Source organism: Grampus griseus (genome assembly GCF_964374135.1).
Source record: "Grampus griseus genome assembly, chromosome: 19".
NCBI lineage: Eukaryota > Metazoa > Chordata > Mammalia > Artiodactyla > Delphinidae > Grampus > Grampus griseus.
The window spans coordinates 12584124-12600192 of record NC_139013.1 but is presented as its reverse complement, the minus strand read 5'-3'; positions in this window follow the sequence as shown (position 1 = coordinate 12600192).

The window sequence follows — 16069 nt, the reverse complement described above, 5'->3', positions numbered from 1 at the left end:
CTTTTGGTTATTGAAGAGAATATTGTTTAATTTCCACATACTTGTGAGTTTCCCAAATTTCTTTTGTTATTGATAACTAATTTATCAAGTTATCAAGTTATCGAGTGCCTAGAGCCCATACTTTTAAAGAGGATAAGAGAAGAGAGGAGAGCAAGCATATATTTATAGCTTTTGTTATATTAACCTTCTTACCATTTCTTGTTCTCTTCATTTGTTCTTGTTCATTTCAAATTACCATCTGGAGTCCTCTCCTTAGCCCAATACAACTTTGCTTTAATGTACTTCCTTTGTGCTGTTGTTGGCAGTTATATTACCATTCTATATGTTATAGGCCCAACAATACTATATGTACATGTATGTATGTACGCATGTGTTGTGTGTGTATACACCATTATTTCTTAGAATAATTTTTCTTCTGCTCTCTCTCTCCTCTCCTTTTGGCCCTCCATTAAGTGTATACTGTTTTGCTGAACGGTGTCCCACTTTTCTCTGGGTTCTGTTTATTTTGTTCATTCTTTTTTCTCTTTGTTCTTTAGAACACATAATATCTCTCTTCAAGTTTGTTAATTATTTCTCCTGTCAGCTCAGATCTACTGATTTGTTCATTTCAGTTAATGCACTTCTCAGCTCCAAACTTCCATTTGGTTCTATTTTATAATATCTAACTCTCTATTGATACCTTAAATTTGGTAAGTCAGTATCATCATACGTTACTTTTACTTTTTAAGTCATGATTCCCTTTAGTTATTGGGACATATTTATATAATGGCTACTTTGAAGACTTTGTCTGTTAAATCCAACATCTGGTTACTCTCACAGGCAGTTTCTCCTGCCTGACCTTTTTACCAGTTGCGGGGGGTGGGGGCAGTCACACTGTCCTGTCTTATGGAACCCAAACCACTCCTCCTTCCCAACCAGCACTGTCCAATAGAACATTCTGCAGTTATAGACATTCTGTATCTGCATTGTCCAGTGCAACAGACACTAGCCAGCTGTGGCTAACGAGCACTTAAAGTGTGGCTAGCGTAACTGAGGAACTCAATTTTAAATTTTATTTCATTTTATTAATGAAATAGCCATACGCGACTAGCAGCTACCTTCTTGGATAATGCAGTTCCAGGCCATGCACAGAGGACCCAATTCTCTAGAATCCTCTACCCAAGTGTTCCTGAACCTGCTTCCAGCACCTGGGTGGACCTTGTCATGGTCCTTCTCGCCCCCAAACCCAGGGCAGGTCATGTTGGTGTGCACACCTCTAGATCCAAGGGGTGGGCAAGAGGTGATTTGAGATGGACCAAGCTCCACCATGCAGATTAGGGTGCCCTCACACATGCATGGATGACCCCACAAGGGTTCAGGATGTAGACAGGAATGGGAAGACAGGGTGAGAACTATAGGTAGGGAGCCTCCATTTGCACTGTTGGTCCAGGATCCACAAATGTTAGGGAAGGTTTTGACTGGCAATGTCCCATTTCTTACCTATGTGGTGGCTACACATGTGTTCAGTGTATAATTTTTTTCAACTGTATACACATGTATAAATTGTGTATATACACACAGATATACTATATGTCACAAGTTTTTTTAATGATTTAAATTTTTTACTACTATTAAGTTAGAGCCCAGGTTCTTCTCATGACACATAAAGCCTTGTACAATCTACATTCTGCCTATATGTCTGACCTAATCTCCTGCCATCCTTCTCCCTCACTCTCAGCTCCAGCCACACTGACCTTCTTGCTCTAGCTAACAGGTCAAGTTATAGAGGAGCTTGCTGGAGGGGAGCTTAACTGGCTCTGCAATTAAAGCCATTTTTATTAGCAAAGCAAAGAAATGCCTGTGATGGGGGTTGGACAGCCAGTGTCAGGAATGATGTAGCAAATGCAGCCTACTAGAGGTTAGAAGGAAAGGGATCTGCTTATATAAGCAAGCTGGAGACAGTTCTGAAGGCAGACAAAAAAGGAGCAGTTGTGGTTGAAGGAACCATCAATCAGGTTCCCTGAACAGGTGGAGGCTGGGGCTACTCCCAGCGGAAAGCTGGGCTCAGAGCTCCAATTACCAGCACAGAGAATCCAGCTATCAAAACTGATGCCAGAGGGGAGGGAGAGGAGGAGAAAGAAGCCTGAGTCAGTGGAAAAGAGCGATTCCAGAGCACCTGAGGTGACTGCCGGACCACCAGAAAGGGAGTTGGAGACCACTAGCAGTAACATCTAACTCAGTGGTTTTCAAAGCAGGGTCCCCTGTACCAGCAGCATCAACTTGACCTGGGAACTAGTTAAAAATGCAAATTTCCAGGCTTCCCTTAGTGAGAATCAGAAATTCTGAGGGGAGGGGAGGGCCGAGCAATCAATGTTTTAACAAGCCCTCCAAGGTGATTCTAATGTCCAACAAAGTCTGAAAACCATGGATCTGACTTTAACGAGCGTGGACTATGTGCCAGGCGCTATTCTGAACGATTTACCCTATGAACTTACTGGCCTGCATAACAGTACCATCAGATAGAAGTGCACCATCTTGCAGGCAGGAAAGGTGAAGCAGGGTGATTTACGTAACTCACCTGAAATCAGAGGGCCGGACAGAGAGGGGCAAAGACACAACTTGGACCTCAAGCCTGTGCTGTTTCTCTCCCGCCATGCTCACCTGTGGTGATGCTCTGACTAGCACAGCCCCTGGCGGGCTTCTCAAAACACTCTTGCCGGAACCCATTCCGAGTTTGTGATTCGCTGAAGTTGAACCCAAGAATTTGCATTTCTCATAAGGTCCCAGGTGATGCTGATGGGCCTGGTCCAGATTCCACAGTGTGAGAACTTCTGTTACACTGCCTTTTCCACACGAGCACTGGGTCCAGCTAATGGAAACGTTGACTGGGTCTTTTTAAACAACTCCATGTGCATAACCCCCTGCAGGGACTCTTTGTGCTACAAATAACAGAAAACCCAAATTCAAACTGGCTTAAGCAGAAAAAATATTTATAGGCTGATCTAATTTGAAACAGGTTAAGTTTGCCTTCAGGTACAGGTGGACCCAGGGCCAAGGAGGTAGCTAGGATTCTCTTTCTCCTTCCGTCTCCCAGCTCTGCCTTCCTTTCTTGTGTTGTCTTCATTCCCAGGCAAGCTCTCCTTTCACAATGGGCCCCTAGCAGCTCTGGCCTTAGATTCTACCAGCTGGGAAACCATATGATAAAAGGAGTTCCCCTTCCCTACTAGTTCAGCAGAAGCCCACCCTGGCTCTCGCTGGCCAGGTTCAGATCACAGGCCCATTTCTGAACAGTCACTGTGGTCAGGGAGATGGAAGATTCTCTTTAGCCAGGCCTAGGTTATGGGCTCATACCCAGAGAAGCAGCAGGTGGACTTTGCTGCCCCCCAAACACACAGATAAAGAGTGAGGGATAATCTGGGGTGCTGCAACATGAATGGATGTTGGACAGGCCAATATAACCAATGTCCACTACACCGCCTTCAAAGGAAGGGGCACCAGGAAGCCAAAGTGTGTGCCCACTCCTTAAACACTCGTAAGATGGGTCCAAGCACAGAGATCATGATAAAAGAGGAAACCCGGAGGCTGATACACTTTATTATTTCATTTATACACAGTAAAGAATTGGGGGAAAAAAATAATCTACGGTATTAGAGGTCAAGTCAGCACAGTGGTTATCCTTGGGGAGAGGGGGGTGTATCAGTTAGCTACTGCTGCTTAACCAACCTCCCTAAACTTAGTGACATAAAATAGTGGTAACTGATTACTATTATCACTCATGTTTCTGGAAGTTGGCTGAGCTCGTGAATATGTGATTGCAGTGTTGGAATTCCTTGAAGGTGATGGGCGGACACAGCAGTGTGTCTAGACCCAGGAGGCATCCAATGGGAGGCAAGAGCAAGCTTGACAATCTGTAGTGTCTTTGAGGGCCCACAGCACCTCACAGGGGTGTTGTGAAGATGCAAAGAAATCATGCAGGTAAGGGCCTCACATACGGCCTGACACGCAGTAGGTATCCCCTGTGAAAATTAATAAAAGGAAACCAACTAAAATTGGAGTCAGAGAGGCCTGTAGAGGGAGGTCTCATGCCCTAGCACTCGTCGTCAGTTATCTCAAACAGGAGGAGTATCAATTACCCAGACGGGAAGATGCCAGTTACTGACCCCAGCAGGAAGAGAGGTGCCTTGCACTCCCAAACAGGAAGCACAACTACTTTACTACCCTAGCGGGGGGAAGGAAGACTTCCTTCTTGTCTTGCAACAAGCCCAGCCAATGGAAGACACCACAGTTCAGGCAGTGAGAAGCCACTGTCACCTGAACTTTTGTTTTCCACCAATGAACTTTCATTTTTTCCTTGCTGATAACTTCGTTTCCTTGTCCCATCCTCCTTACTATAAAAGCCTTCCATGTTGTGTAACTTCCAGGAATATCTGTCTGCCGTGTAGAATGCTGCCCAATTCATGAATTTTTAAATAGTGCCAATTAGATTTCAATTTACCCAGGGATATTTTTTTAAGTCTTTTATTTTTTTTTTAATTGGAGCATAGCTGCTTTACAACGTTGGGTTAGTTTCTGCTGTAGAACAAAGTGGATCAGCTATATGTATACACACATCCCCTCCCTCTTGAGCCTCCCTTCCACCCCACCCCCCATAAATTTTGTTTTTTAACACCCCTAAGATGTTAGCAGTTAACTCACTCACCACGCGGTCACCAGTTAAGATGTATTTGGCTACAGATAAGAGGATCCAAGTCAAAAGGGCCTGAATCAGAAGGAAATGCGTTACTTCACACAGCAAGCACTCCAGAGGCAGGGTGTTTTGGGGTTGTTAAATTCAAACAGTTAAGAAAATTGTATTTTACTTCCAAAAGAATTTTACTTAAAAGTACCTATATTTATTGAGCTCCAAATAATCACCGGGCATGGAACTGGAACTGGAGACATAGCACAGAAAGCAGTGTCCCTTACCTGGCTCAGTGATTAAGTGGCTCAGGTCCTTTCTTCTGCCTGACCTCCTCAGCATGACAGGTAGGTGAGTCACCATATGGTGGCATATGCCCCCAGCATCACCTCCTTACACAGTATATCCAGAGGCACAACAGGGAGTCTGTTCTGCCCACTCTCCTTTTTAACTCAGCTTTACTGAGGTATAATTTATGCACAATAAAATATACCTATTTTAACTGCACAGTACAACCAATCCCAAAAGATTCCCTCTCCCCCTTGCTATTTTAAGATACAGTTTTATCACATATTTTCAAATGCCTAAACAATGTTTCTGTGTGCTTGGTTTTGAGCTTTATAAAATAGTATCATCCTATATGAAATCTTCTGAATTTTGCTCCTTTCACACATTATTTTTCTTGCGCACCTGTAGTTCCTTCCTTTTCATTGCTGCATAATGTTCCACTGTGTGAAGATACAATTCATCCATTCTTCTTTTGGTGGACATCAGGTTTGTTTCCGATGTTTTGCCGTCAGTGCTATTACGTACTTTCTTGGACACCTTGCCTGGTGCATGTGCTGATGAGATTCACAACATGTCTACTGTACACCCAGTAAAAGTTAAAGCAGTTCAGAATGCTGCGCTGATGTCAGGGCACATTAAACAAGACCTCGAAAGCGGGCTTCATGGTCCAGTTCAAGAGTTACAGGTGCACACGACCCACATCTTGTCGTTTCTTAATTCAGTTAATGGATATTACTGACTCTGTGCCAGGTTCTGGAGATAAAAGTGGTGACCAGAAGAGACTTTGTCCCCATCCTCATGGATTTATCTTTCTAAAGAGGGAGACAGACATTTATATCGTGAAAGTGTCCCTCCTACTGTCTCCTTGTGGCTTCTTCTTTGTCTTTGGACGTAGAATATCTTTGCTGGTAGGTTCCAGTCTTTTTTTGTTGATGGTTGTTCAGCAGTTAGTTGTGATTTGATGTTTTCGTGAGCTCAAGTCCTTCTCCTCCGCCATCCTGTCTCCAATCTCCGGGAGACAGACGTTTAGACGCTGACATCACAGATGGTCAGGGCTGGGATGGGGGAAACCCAGAGAGCAGAAGCCCAAAACGGATACCTGACCCACCCTGGGGGATCAAGGGGGCTTCCTGGAGGAGGAGACATCTTGAGACCTGAAAGATGTGTGTGATTAGTTGTGAAGAGGAGGTAGGGAGAAGGGGGGGGTGCTTCAAAACGAGGGAAAAGCATGTACAAATGTTAGAGGTGAGAAAGAGGAGAAACATAATGAGAACCACAGATGTAATTTAAAAATTTCTAGTAGCCACATTAAAAACCAAAACCAGGTAAAATGAATTTTAATAACATTTTATTTAACCTGATAGATCCAAAATATTACCATGTTAACATGAGATCAATATAAAAACTATTAACGAGATATTTTACATTCTCTTTCTTGTGCTAAGTCTTTGAAATCTGGCTGGTATTTTACACTTAGAACACACAGCAGGTCACACCAGCCACAGTTCAAATCCTCAACAGCCACACGTGGCTGGTGGCTGCCTTACTGAACAGCACAGCAAGAGCCTTGTGACTCAAAGCATTGGCATCATTTGGGAGCTTGTTAGGAATGCAGAACCTCAGGCCCCTCCCCAGACCCACTGACTCAGAATCTGCATTTTAACAAGATCTCACGGGATTTATATGCACATTAGTTTGAGAAAAATGGGTCCAGTTCTGCCTAAAACACTTCTGTGGCTTCCTATTGCCCTCCTGATAAACGCCCAGATATTGACCTTGGCAATCATTCATTCATTCCTGTTACTGAGTGCCTACTGTGTGCCAGGCCCTGTGCTGGGTGATGCTCAGGTCTCCAAGACAGACCTGAGTCGTGGAGCTCCCAGGCAATTAACAGATAAGTACCCAAATCCCTGTTTCATTTCGACTATGTTAAACATAATGTGCTTGAAGTTACAGAGTGCAAGGGGTGTTACAGGAGGCCTGACCTGGCTTGAGTGGAGGGGGCATCCAGAAAATAACCCAAATAAGGAAGAGGCCACTATCACGGCAGAAAGCCACACGTAGATTAAATGTCCCTCTGAAGGGGTGGGCCTGCCAGGCAGCACCAGCCATCCACGGTCACTAGGAGGGCCGTTTTCAGGCTTCAGGGCCACGTGGAAAAATGCCCGGCGCGGTAGAGTTTCAGGAAATGGGAGAGCCAGGGGCGGAGCCAGGGGCGGAGCCAGTGATAGGATCACATCCTGCACAGGTGTGTCTGCATTTGGAAAATGAGGGGAGAGGGAAGAGAGAATCAGGAAGGTGTACAGTTTGCCAGAAGGGGGAGGACTTGGGGCAGGGAACTGTGGGTCCCCTTTTCTTTAAAGGCAAGGTCTTTTATTTTATTTATTTATTTTGCGGTACGCGGGCCTCTCACTGCTGTGGCCTCTCCCGTTGCGGAGCACAGGCTCCGGACGCACAGGCTCAGCGGCCATGGCATGTGGCATCTTCCCGGACCGCGGCACGAACCCGCGTCCCCTGCATCGGCAGGCGGACTCTCAATCACTGCGCCACCAGGGAAGCCCAACGCAATGTCTTTTAATAAAACATACCTGGATTTGCTTTAAAATTAACTGAGCAGGGGAGGAAAAGGTGCAGAATATGGATGGAACAAGAATGGCCGCATGCTGGTTAACTGCTGAAGCTGGGTGATGGGTGTTCATTAGACTTCTCTCTGCTTTTGTGCATGTTTGAAATTTTCCCTTAAAAAGTTAAAAGTGTTTCTCTTTGCAAGTAATTGGGGATGTTGAAAACAGATTTTTGGCAACTAGAAAAGAAAGTCATTTAACCTCTTCTGAACAGAAGAAATTGCAGTATTCAGAACTGTGAACATCTCAGGGACCTCCCTGGAGGTCTAGTGGTTAGGACTGCGGGCTTTCACGGTGGAGGGCCCGGGGTTCAATCCCTGATCAGGGAACTAAGATCTTGTTAGCCATGCCGCGAGGCCAAAAAACAAAAAACAACAACAAAAGAAGGAACCTGAGCTTCTCCTTTAAGAATGGAGTCCAGGTCCAGGAGGAAGGGGGTTGAAGGCACAAACAGAACCAACGGTATTCCTGGGTTCAAATCCCAGTCCTGCCACTTACTAGCTCTGGAACCTGAAGCAACTGAGTTAAACTCTAAACGCCTCACTGAAAAACCGGGATAATGACAGCAGCTGCCTCCTAAGGGCCATGTGAGGTTATTACTGAGTTCATACATGCAAAGGGTGTACACTGGTGCCTGGCCTGAAGCAGCGCCATGTCAGCGTGGGCAGCACGTGCCAGCCAGATGTGAAGCCGCAAAAGGTCTCAAAGCAGATGCACCCATAGTTCCTTTACACAGAATTCACTGATATCGGAGGATAAGACAAGAATTCTCCCAACACCAACGTACTTTAGTAACCTTCCTTTAGACGTACAAAGTCCTTTTCTACAAGTCAGTTGTTCCAAATGCTTGTCAAACACCGTCTAAATGACATAAGTCCTGTCTATAATGATAACTGTGAAAATTGACGGTAGAAAGTTCCCTAAGTTGATGTGATTTCAAAAGGAATCTTACAGGCACTCCTCCGAAGTCCGGTCTGGGGTGACTGTACAGTGTGCTTGAGAAACACACCTCTGTCCTCCTCCTGCCTGGCAGGATTCTGTAGGTAACACAAATGATTGAGAGGTCTCTTCCTCTTAGGCTCAAACAGCATGTGACCTTTTTCTTGTTTAGTTAACTCTCTCTCCCACAACAGCTCTTGCTGTGTTATGTTAGTAGTCAGCGAAAACGTGTTTGTTGTAAAAAAATTTTGCAACTCCCCTACTCCCAACACTCAGAAATGACCACTGGTTACATCCTGTTCATCATCTTTCCAGATGATGTCTGGGAGTGTTTCAAGGTAATATGAGTGGGAAGAAAGTGGGAGGTATGTGGATTGGGCAGCAATGGCTGGGCTGAAGGTTGCTGGGGCCAAGAGAGGGTCCGTGCCGAGGCCCAGGTGAGAACACTGGCCACGCTCAAGGGAAGAGAGGAAGTTCAGTGTGTCTGCAGCTCAGGTGGTCAGGGAGACAGGCTGAGCGACAGTCAGAGACCAGATCACACCAAGTCTTCAGCATTAGTCTAAGGAGTTAGGACTGGGTCCTAAGGACTCTGGAGAAACATGGAAAGGCTTCAAGCAGGAGGGCATGATCAGTTCTCTTTCACAAAAATCCCTCAGCTGTCAAGTGGGAGGGGGGTTAAACAGTGAGATGGGAGGCCAGGCAGAGACAAGGTGGGAGAGGACAGGGTTAGACCGAGGCAGGGCCATGAAAGGTGAGAAGGGGCAGGTGGGAGAAGCGTCCAGGAGTCCTAGTGGTCAAGCTCTGGAGGATGATGGGTTGGGCTGCAGGGTGGGGATGGGGAGGGAGGCATCAAGGATGCAGCCCCGGGCTCTCTCTGGGAGCCTGGGGTGTGGAGGAACCACCCCTAAGATAGGGACCAAGAGGAGGAGCAGGTCTGCAATGTGGGACACGGTGAGTATTACGGGCTCAGGGGTCACCCGGCCTGAGGGCAGGATGGGGAGAGAGGGCTTCTTGAGGCCTCAGGACCCTGAGGTCTGGGGCCCAGGGAGGAGGTGGGGCTAAGGGCAGAGAGTGGACATCATCAGCACAGAGACAGGAAACAGACCACAGAAGAGGGTAAGATGGCCCGGGGTGGAAGGGGAGAAGAGCCCGCCAGAGTTAAGAGGTCAGCGAAAACAGAACTTCTTGCAAAGAAGCAAGACACAGGAGAAAAACCAGGGGACAGGATTGTCACAGAAACCCAGGAAAGAGTATCCTTACGGAAGGTGGGCATGGCCAACACTGCCAGTTCTTGCCAAGATGGCCCATAAGATGAACACCAAAAAGTGCCCGCTGAGCCAGGTTTCTCATTGCCAGAGAAAGACGTTAACAAAGAAAACGAGGGGGGAAGGTGAGAACGAACCCTCTGGAGCTGGATTAGTCAGAGACAGCAGTATGGACTGAGGTATATTTTTATACACAGATATCTGTATCTATACATACACACACACACACACAAGTATAGACGTGTGTATACATGGGTTTGTACACATACATTTTCCCCAGCTCTGTCAGCTGAGAGGGACTAGAAATAGGAAACCTCAGCAGCAATGACCACACTCAGTGTCCAGACCTTGGTGTCTCATACCATTCTCTATCAAAGGAACCAGGGCTCCCTGGAAAGGGGCTGATTCTAGGGCTGGGGCAAGGAAAATGCAACGTAAGCCTGGAGCATCTCACAGTGCCAAAATGTAAGGAAGTGCTCAAGGAAAAAAAAGAATAAAGAATACAGAGCCAAACTCAAAGAGTCCCTAGGGCCAAAACTGAACAATTTGAGTGGAAAAGTTAATTATGATAGTATTGGGTTATACCCAAAGAATAAAATAAATACCCATGAGTCCATACTGATATAAATTAATGATTGTAGAAATAAAATAAATGGGGTAGAAGGGACAAACCTTCCTACAGAAGAATTCCCAGTAATTAATGTAGGAGAAATGAGGAAAATAGAAAAGTGTCATTAGAACACACCACAGTAATGATTTCTGCAGGCACGGTCCACAGATGAATGCCAAAATTGGTGGAACTTTGAGGAGAAATAGGACATTTGCACAGCCTCAAAGGATCTTCCTGTGTTTATCAGTTACTGTAGTGGTTCTGACAATATGAACACAAATTCTTTCATATTTTCCCTCCAGGAACTGGAGCTTACGGGCTGGATTCTGTGACCTGCTTCTAAACAGCGTAAGGGAAGGGAAAACCTGTCAGGTTACAGCTGAGAAACCTGGCGGACACGGCTGTAACGAAGTGATCCGGGTTACCATCACCTGAGTGATATTCTTCCCCAAACGTACAATCCCGGTCTAACCATGAGAAAAACATTTAGACAATCCCAGACTGAGGGACATTCTACAAAATACCTGACCGGTGCTCCTCAAAACTGTCAAGGTCAAGGAAAACAAAGACTGAGAAACTGTCACAGACTGGAGGAGACCAAGGAGACAGGACGAGTAAATGCAACAGGGTACCCTGGATTGCATCCTGGAACGGAGACAGAACATTAGTGGGAAAATGGGCGGAATATGAACAAAGTCGGGAGTTTCAGTAGTAGGATACTAATCAACATTCATTTCTTAGTTTTGACAAAGGTACTGCAATTAAGTAAGATGCTAACATTAGAGGATGCTGAGTGTCAGGTATATGGGAGGTCTCTGTACAATCTTTGCAACTTTTCTGTAAATCTAAAGTTATATAAAAAAAAATTTTAAAGTATCTACTAACTGGGCTACAAGCAGTCACCAGCAGAGTCCCTAACTCCCTTCATCTGACTCTTCAGGTCTCATCTCATGGGGTCTCTACGCCAGGAAGTCCTCCCTGATACCTTCAACTAGGTCAGGTGCTTCCTCTGGGCTCCCCCTTCCCGCCCTGACCCCATCTGGTAAGGGGTTGTCCCCCCACGATGTGTGCTCTGTGAGGGCAGCATGGAGGCTGTTTCAGTCGTCGCTGTGTGTCCCTTACTGTGGGAGCACCCACAGGTGGCAGCTGTGCTGGATCCCCACCACCTTCCCAAGCCGACCCTAACCCTTCTGAGCCAGAGCCTGCCGGACCCCACCTTCCTGGTTTCCCCTGCCCCATCACCCAACCCAGGACGAGTCTAAGGCTATGTAAATGGTCTGTCCCACCCACCTACCAAAACAGGGTCAAATCACGCCCAACGCCTGCCCATAATACACCAACTATCAGGGATACCGTGTGAATGTGTGAGGTGACCGCCCAGTCCACAGCCCTTCCCAGCAGACAGACATCACTGTAGGAATCCTCCAGCTACAGTGGGTTGAGCAAGATTGGATGCTGGACGCCAGCAATCCAAGTTCTGTCTGGGGGAATTTGGAATGGGGACAGAAGGGCTGTGGGGCACCGCAGCTGCCTGCAAACAGAGGAAGCAGCAGATGCAAACAGCAGCAGAGACCACAGGGCCTGGGGAAGGAGGGAAGCAGAGTCGCTGCCCCACGTTCTGACTCTATTCTGTTCTCAGGAGGCCCTGGTCCATTTCTCTGTCATCACCCGCAACCAATCCATTGTGGGTTCTGCCTTCAAAATACATCCAGACGACCGCTCACGCCTGCCTATGCCCTGGTCCGGGCCACTGTCATCTCTCGCCTAGACGACTGCAGTAACCTCCTCACAGAGCTCGCTGTTCCCACGCCCAGACCTCGGTTCCATTCATGCTCCCTTCCTTAGTGATCTCATCCTGGGCCTCACTACCATGAAAATGCCAACGGCTCCCAAGTTTATATCTCCAGCCCAGAACTTGCCCCTGGATGCCAGACTCCTGTATCGTGGTGATGCTCATCCCGCTGGGATGCTTACCATGTCCACAGGCTCCCTCAGCCCCCGCCCCACAGCTCAGGCTAAAAATCTTACAGTCGTTGACTCCCCTTTCTCCCCCCACACCTAAGTCCTGCCCACTCCTTCCTTCAAATTACACCCCCAAACCAACCACATCTGCCCACTTCCACTGATACCACGCCGGCCAAGCCACCATCGTCTCTCAGCTGCACTAGTGCAGCAGCCTCCTCGCTGGAGCCCTGCGTCCACCTTGGTGCCCACATGGCAGCCAGAGGAATCCCATTAGGACGTGAGATCACATCACTCTTCAGCTCAGGATGCTCCAACTGCTTCCCATCTCACTGCCAATCAAATTCAAGCCCTTCCCAAGGCCCATCCAGCCCTGCATGCCCCCTTGCCCTCATCTCCTTCCTGCTCAACGGGCTCAGTCTGGTCCAGTTCACTCCTTTCTGCTCCTCCCACACACCGAGCACACCTCAGGGCCTTTGAACTTGCTGTTTTTTCCAGCTGGAATGTCCTTCTTCCCAAAACAGGTGCATAGCTGGCTTCCTCCTTTTTTGTCAGGTCCCTCCTCCAATAACATTTCCTCAAGGATATCTTATTGAACCCCTCCACCTAAAACAGCAGCTCTTGTCACTCTCTATCCCTGCCCTCAGCCTTCATAGCTCATATCACTAATATTAATCTTTAAAAATCATCTACCTTTGGGGCTTCCCTGGTGGCGCAGTGGTTAAGAATCTGCCTGCCAATGCACGGGACACGGGTTCGAGCCCTGGTCTGGGAAGATCCCACATGCCGCAGAGCAACTAAGCCCGCGAGCCACAACTACTGAGCCTGCACCCTGGAGCCCACGAGCCACAACTACTGAGCCCACGAGCCACAACTACTGAAGCCTGAGCACCTAGAGCCCGTGCTCTACAACAAGAGAAGCCATTGCAATGAGAAGCCTGCGCACCGCAATGAAGAGTAGCCCCCGCTCGCCGCAACGAGAGAAAGCCCGCACACAGCAACGAAGACCCAACGCATACAAAAATAAAATAGGGCTTCCCTGGTGGCGCAGTGGTTGAGAGTCCGCCTGCCGATGCAGGGGACACGGGTTCGTGCCCCGGTCCGGGAAGATCCCACATGCCGCGGAGCGGCTGGGCCCGTGAGCCATGGCCGCTGAGCCTGTGCGTCCGGAGCCTGTGCTCCGCAATGGGAGAGGCCACAACAGTGAGAGGCCCGTGTACAAAAAAATAAATAAATAAATAAATAAATAAAATAAAATAAAAAAATTTATTTAAAAAAAAATCATCTACCTTCCCCACTAGAACGTAAGTTCCACAAGGACAGGGCTTTTGAGGGTCTTGTTCACCATTATAATACCAGCACCTAAAACAGTACTTTAAACAGTATTCCATATCTGATGAATCAACAAATAACAGAACCCAGGAATCAGGATGTTGGTTCCAAGTAACAGAAAGCCCAATTCAACTGGGCTTAAATGATTAAAAAAAAAAAAAAAGATTTATTGGATTCCCTAATAAGAAAGTCCTGAAGTAACTCATTTCAGGTGAAGCCTGATCCAGCACTTGACAACATCACCAAGGACCTGATGCCTTTCTGTTTCTCCACTAGGCCTTCCAAGAAAATAGCTTCATCCTTGTGGCCACAACACACTTGGATGCATGCTTTGTAGTAATTAGCATCCCTGCTGTATATTAGATGTTTGCCCCCCGTCAGACCCTGTGCTCCTCACAGTAGTCCTCTGAGATGAAGAGTATTATAATTTCCATTTTACAGTGAAGAAATGGAACCTCAGAAAGGTGAAGTCACTTATTTAAAATCACACCACTAGTAACTAGGTTAATAACGCTCTAATTCCTTTTACTATCACTTCTTTAACAATTATGGAAATTTTAAGGCTGATGAACGTGCTGCTGCTAACAGCTGTCACACGCTCAGCACTTACTATGTGTCAGGTATCTTGCTAGCACTCCACTAACTTCTCTGTGCCCTGGTTCCCTCATACATATAAAGGCAATAATAATATTACCACATAGAATGACTAATGAGGATTAAATGAGCTAATACATAAGATGGTAAGATCTCAAAAAATATTTGTTTGTTTCAGTTAGCTATTGCTGGGTAACAAGTCATCCTCAAAACACAGTGGCTTAAAATAGCAACCACTTATTTGCTTCTGATTCTGTAGTTTGGACGAGGCTCTGACTCAGGATGGCTCGTCTCAACGCCACATGGTGTCAGCTGGCAGCTGGGCTAGACTATCTGAGATGGCATCACTCATGTGTGATTTAGCACATCGGCTAAAACGGTGGAAGAGCTGGGGGATGACTGGGCCTCTCTCTTTCCACGTCTCTCTCCACTGGGGGAGCTGGACTTCTTTCTGCGGTAGCCCAGGGCTCCAAGAGAGTAAAAAAGCACAGCTGCCAGGCCTCTTAAGGCCCAGGCTTCCCAACCAGCAGAGCATCACTTCTACTGCATTCTGTGGGTCAAAACAACTCACAGACCAGCCCAGATAAAAAGGGAGGAGGAGACTCCACCTCTTCCAGGGAGAAACAGGAAAGAACACGTGGCCGCCTTTAACAGCAGCCATTTTAATCTCATGGTAACAGCCTCCTCACTGGTCTGTCTACTTCAATCCTCGATCCCCACACAACAGCCTGAGGGAGTTTTTAACACTCGTAGCTGACCATGCCTGCTTCCACTGTTTAAAATTCTTCTACAACTTCCCTGGGAATTCCAGGAAGCTGCGTGGAGAGGCCAAAAAAAAAAAAAAATTCTACAACTTCCCACTGCACGTGGGCGTAAGGACACAAACTCCTTACAGGATCCACAGGGTCTGGCCTCTTGCTCCCCCTCAGCCTCTAGGTTCCCAGCACCACACACACACTTACCTCTTAACAGAGTTAATGCCTACCCCATCACCTCAAACCTCACTTCCTAGGGTCCTTGACTTCCTTGACTTTCTGTCAAGTGCTCTTATGACACTCTACCTTTCTTTGTAATTTCATATTTGCGTGAGAAGTTGACAATCTGAACCTCCACCCCGGAGACTGTGAGCTCTCTGGGGACAGGGAAACTGCTTTGTTCTCTGCTGTATCCTCAATCCTGAGCACAAAGCAGAGGCAAGATGAAATGTTTGTCGAATGTCTGAGACCTCAGAAAACGTTAAGGCAGCCCCTTAAGGTTCTGTGCATAGGGGATCAACAGAGTCCCTAGAATGCTAGGATCAGGAACTGTACTACTGAAATCATCCATCCATTCATTCAGTAAATAGTTATTGAGCCTGTACTACATGTCAAGAGCTCTTCTAGGTGTTAGACATAAAGCATGGAGTAGACAAAAGCTCCTGCCCTCATGAAGCTCATGATCTACTACGGGGGTGGGGGGGGAGACAGACAATAAACAAGATAAATAAATTATGCACCGTGTTAAGCAGTGATATGATTAATGCTAATGAAAAAGTTAAAGGGAAGACAGATATGAATTTTTTTTAAATAAGTTTATTTTTGGCTGCGTTGGATCTTTGTTGCTGTGTGCGGGCTTTCTCTAGTTGCAGCGAGCAGGGGCTGCTCTTGTGGTGCGCGGGCTTCTCACTGCATTGGCTTTTCTTGTTTCAGGGCACAGGCTCTAGGCGCGCGGGCCTCTAGTTGTGGCGCACGGGCTTAGCTGCTCCGCAGCACGTGGGATCTTCCCGGACCAGGGCTCGAACCCGTGTCCCCTGCATTGG